The 5434-nt window shown below is 42.4% G+C and overlaps 1 long non-coding RNA gene across 1 annotated transcript; it reads right to left on the bottom strand.

Moving 5' to 3' along the window:
* Positions 1-3216: 3216 nt before the first annotated feature.
* LOC132890100 (uncharacterized) lies at positions 3217-5028 on the bottom strand. Its single transcript, XR_009655155.1, has 3 exons — positions 4329-5028; positions 3817-3944; positions 3217-3375 (listed from the first exon to the last, which is right to left on the bottom strand). It is a non-coding gene; the product is annotated as an uncharacterized LOC132890100 (long non-coding RNA).
* Positions 5029-5434: the final 406 nt, after the last annotated feature.

Here is a 5434-nt window from a genome sequence, read left to right as displayed (position 1 = left end):
TCCGCAATAAAGACACAGTTCTTGATGGAGACGTTGTTGCCTCTCCTCTGCAGACAAATGGAAGGAGTCACACTGCATGGGCTCGGGGACTTCTGGCTCCTGAAGAGTCCGGGTCAGCAGTGGGCATAGGCGATGAGTTGCCAGTGTAGCAGCTGGGGCCGTAGGGGATTTATGCTGACCTCTCCCATGCTTCAGTTGGTCCAGGCGAATGGCGAGAGAAATTAGCCTCTCTTGGGAAAGGCCGTCATCCTTGCATGCCATCTCTGCTAGTATGTCAAGGTTCAGACCATTGCAAAATGTTCCTAACAACGCCGGCTCATTCCAACCATTCCCAGCCGCCAGAGTGCAGAATTCCAAGGTATAGTCTGACACTGAGCGATTACCCTGACATAAACGGGTGAGCAATTCCCCTTGAGAGCGACCCTCATTGGCGTGATTGAAAACAGTGTTAAATTCATTAATGAAATTGTCATAAGTGTCGAACTGGACAATGGGCCAAACTGTGGTAGCCCAGTCTAAAGCCTTGCCCGTAAGGTGAGAAATAACAAAAGAGATGCGAGCCTTGTCTGAGCTCTGGGGGGAATTCGCAAAAAATATAGAAGATTGTACAACCCCGATTCAAAAAAGTTGGGACAAAGTACAAATTGTAAATAAAAATGGAATGCAATGATGTGGAAGTTTCAAAATTCCATATTTTATTCAGAATAGAACATAGATGACATATCAAATGTTTAAATTGAGAAAATTTATCCTTTAAAGAGAAAAATTAGGTGATTTTAAATTTCATGACAACAACACATCTCAAAGTTGGGACAAGGCCATGTTTACCACTGTGAGACATCCCCTTTTCTCTTTACAACAGTCTGTAAACGTCTGGGGACTGAGGAGACAAGTTGCTCAAGTTTAGGGATAGGAATGTTAACCCATTCTTGTCTAATGTAGGATTCTAGTTGCTCAACTGTCTTAGGTCTTTTTTGTCGTATCTTCCGTTTTATGATGCACCAAATGTTTTCTATGGGTGAAAGATCTGGACTGCAGGCTGGCCAGTTCAGTACCCGGACCCTTCTTCTACGCAGCCATGATGCTGTAATTGATGCAATATATGGTTTGGCATTGTCATGTTGGAAAATGCAAGGTCTTCCCTGAAAGAGACGTCGTCTGGATGGGAGCATATGTTGCTCTAGAACCTGGATATACTTTTCAGCATTGATGGTTTCTTTCCAGATGTGTAAGCTGCCCATGCCACACGCACTAATGCAACCCCATACCATCAGAGATGCAGGCTTCTGAACTGAGCGTTGATAACAGCTTGGGTCGTCCTTCTTCTCTTTAATCCGAATGACACGGCGTCCCTGATTTCCATAAAGAACTTCAAATTTTGATTCGTCTGACCACAGAACAGTTTTCCACTTTGCCACAGTCCATTTTAAATGAGCCTTGGCCCAGGGAAGACGTCTGCGCTTCTGGATCATGTTTAGATACGGCTTCTTCTTTGAACTATAGAGTTTTAGCTGGCAACGGTGGATGGCACAGTGATTTGTGTTCACAGATAATGTTCTCTGGAAATATTCCTGAGCCCATTTTGTGATTTCCTATACAGAAGCATGCCTGTATGTGATGCAGTGCCATCTAAGGGCCCGAAGATCACGGGCACCCAGTATGGTTTTCTGGCCTTGACCCTTACGCACAGAGATTCTTCCAGATTCTCTGAATCTTTTGATGATATTATGCACTGTAGATGATTATGGGTTCAAACTCTTTGCAATTTTACACTGTCGAACTCCTTTCTGATATTGCTCCACTATTTGTAGGCGCAGAATTCGGGGGATTGGTGATCCTCTTCCCATCTTTACTTCTGAGAGCCGCTGCCACTCCAAGATGCTCTTTTTATACCCAGTCATGTTAATGACCTATTGCCAATTGACCTAATGAGTTGCAATTTGGTCCTCCAGCTGTTCCTTTATTGTACCTTTAACTTTTCCAGCCTCTTATTGCCCCTGTCCCAACTTTTTTGAGATGTGTTGCTGTCATGAAATTTCAAATGAGCCAATATTTGGCATGAAATTTCAAAATGTCTCACTTTCGACATTTGATATGTTGTCTATGTTCTATTGTGAATACAATATCAGTTTTTGAGATTTGTAAATTATTGCATTCCATTTTTATTTACAATTTGTACTTTGTCCCAACTTTTTTGGAATTGGGGTTGTAACAAAAAAAACCCTTACACTGATTCGGTGAGCTATTAAATTTATCCGGCTTGCTGACAACAAACGAACAGGTACCTGCTGTGGGGGGAGCAGCCTGGTTAGTGACCCTGGGCGGGCTGGGGAGGTTGAGTTGTTGGAGTTGAGTTGTGATTTTTTTCATGCTTTTGGCAATCTGTACTAACTGTTCTTGCTGCTCACCCTGCTGCTGAGTAAGATTCTGGATGGACTGGGTCACAGAGTCGAAATACTGGTGATGATGTCCAAGCATCTGTCCTTGACTGCTAAGTGTCACCTGTAGCTCTGTGTAATCCGCCATCTGCATGTCGGCACAGTATTCTGTAACGTGGCAATGACAGACCAGACGCTCGCGGATTAAGAACAAACTTAGGGTTTTAATAGACAGAGTGAGAGAAGGCAATGTACAATAACCAGGCCAGGTCAATACCGGGAAATCCAACTGGGTAATGACGGCTAGACAAATCGTGGTCATGAAACGGGCAAGAGTCCAAGAACCGGAAATCAGGAAAATACAAGCAGAATAAACACAAGGGCTAGGCAAATCGGAGTCGAGAAACGGGCAGAGATTGAGAAACCGGGAAGCTAGAGAAAAGAGCAAACAAATAGAAGGGCTAGGCGAAACGGGAAGAAACCGGAAGGCAAAGAGAGTCATACACGGAAATGCAATCAGATACAAGCGCTCAGTAGGCTTACAAAAAATGTGGAGGTAATACTGTGCAAATAACTAAACAAACAGATAGGTATAAATACAGACAAACAAAAAGGTACAGGTGATGATAATTAGAACTTGGGGGAGCCACTCCTAGGAAGTGGCTCCGGATTGGTGGACTGGGTGGACGTGGTAGTGTCAGGTGTGTGAGTGGGATTGTGGGAAGTGGAGTCCAGAGTGTTAGGTGAGCCTGGGAGCGTGACAACAGTAGTCTGGATGAACATGTACATGTTGTGGAGTATGGTGTTGTATGATGTGCCAAACACAAAATGTGCCTTAAACAGTTCATCAAAAGCACCAAGAGAAGAGGGTAACTGGCAAGGTATGGCATTCTTGTCAAGAATGGTGGATTGCATTCTTCCTAACTCCAACAACCAGGAGATACAGCTGAGAGCTGGTAATGATGGCATCAAGGTGCTCTTGGATGCTTGTTCCAGTCTGAGAAGACAAACACATATGGAGAGACGATTAGAATTACATGGTTGTAATATAATCTTTTCAATGGAGATATTTGTACATACAACAATCTCAGTTGGAAAGTATCATTTTAACCTTGAGAAAAGGAGATCCTGCACTCTGGTCCAGCTCAGCATCACAATTTATTAATGCTATAAAGGGTCTTGAGCCCCCTCTTCAACAATGATCTTAAATATCATAATAATTAACAATGATAATGCTCTGGTGCATTATCTGTTTAAGATTATTGTTGAATTAAATGTTTGAAACACTCTTGACGAAGGTCCAGGGTGAGTGAAACATTAGAAGTATAAATAAATAGTGATCAAGTGCAAGAACACAGTGAGGGATAACATTTCTCAAGGTTAATGTAATATTATAATCAAAAATCATCATCATCATAAATTAGGAAAAAATACAAACTTTCTTGAAGACCACTAGATGCTTCTCTGCTTGGGATGCAGACACCTTTTCTGGTCTCATTTGACCCTGAGCAGTGGGTGGAATCAGGTGTAACAGCAGTAAAACTTATGAGAGGTCACTGTCCCAGCCTGTACAACACAAGTTTGTACAGGTTGTATTTGAATTATCTGTACCATCAACAAAATTTTGTGCACTGGCAGTGTAACCAGCATTTTTACAAAATACAGAAAAGACAGCAATTATATATCATCAAAAGAAGCTCTCCCACTCAAAATCTTTACGTCAGAACCAAATACTTCAGTGTTTGAGGGTTTGTTCAATATTTAGTACCAATCAAAAGCTTGGATGCACTTTCTCATTCAAGTGAATGGAAAAATAAACTTTTGGTTGGTACTGCCAACAAGACGTCCTAATTTTTTTTATCTCAATCCAGCATGTATCATGTTAATATGTAAATGATGTCTATATATTTCAAACCTATGAGTGCAATACAAAAAGAACAGTGTGCTTACAAGTAACTTCCCAAAGTCGGTATCCATTTCGGTGTCATCCTCAGGAGGATCAGCTGCAAGCAGGGGTTCATCAAACTCATTGATGGATGAAAGCTTTCTGCATTGTTGGATGATCTTTTTCTTGAATGTGGTCGGCCACCTTTCCAGAAGCTTGGCTGATACAGCCTCTCCAAACATCAGAATGAAACCCTGTTCAATCTGTGGTGGGGGTGTTGGGTGACAATTTCAGGATTTCACAGCCAACCAAAGTTAAACTAGTTGCTAGTCAGGAGCTGGTTGTTTATCACTACACTACCCATTTACTCTTTAAAAAAAAAAAAAACCTCTTCAAATGTCAAAATAAAAGACAGATTTTACACCAAACCTTTGACGTCTTTGAAACGAAGTAAGTATTTGCTTGATTGCTGGGGGTCAAGGACCATGTTACGGTGATAGACATACGTCAGCTTCATCATCTTCTTGACTGTGTCCTCATCAGCTGAATGTTTCATCAGTGAGATCACTTCCTTGCACTCATCTTCGCTGTCTCTGGAACAAATTCGGACTCTCATCTGACAGTCAGTCCTCCATACATTTCTTCACTAGATGGTTGTTGGTTTGATGCTACACAATATATGAAAATTCCTTATTATCAATATTAATGAGTTCTAGGAGGGGACTCCTAGAACTGCCACCTTATTGTGGTGGAGGGGTTTGTGTGCTTGAATGATCCTAGGAGCTATGTTGTCGGGGGCATTAAGGCCAATTTATGCTGACAACCCAGTCCTCGCAGACGGTGTCGCAGACAGTGTCTGCGTAGCCCCCCCACCTTCGCAGACGCTCTGCGCGCACCTCCCAAAAATTGTGACCACCGCAGAAGCCTCGCAGACAAGAGGGCTCTGATTGGTCCACTCTACATCCGCTGTACACGCACTTCCGCTTCCCTACTTTCCCGGTTTGTTTTGTTTTCACGACCGGCATTTTTAAAAACACGAGCGAAGATGGAGCAGCATGAAGAGTGGTTGATTGAGGAAGTGAAGAAGTACGGACATCTATACGACTCCAGTTCTAGTCATTATAAAAAAGTTCTAGTCATTATAAGTAACCGGAGGATAAACACTCCATTA

This window comes from Neoarius graeffei, chromosome 8, assembly GCF_027579695.1.
Source record: "Neoarius graeffei isolate fNeoGra1 chromosome 8, fNeoGra1.pri, whole genome shotgun sequence".
Taxonomy (NCBI): Eukaryota; Metazoa; Chordata; class Actinopteri; order Siluriformes; family Ariidae; genus Neoarius; species Neoarius graeffei.
Note: the sequence above shows the minus strand (reverse complement) of the source record. Positions and strands in the feature narration are given on the sequence as shown.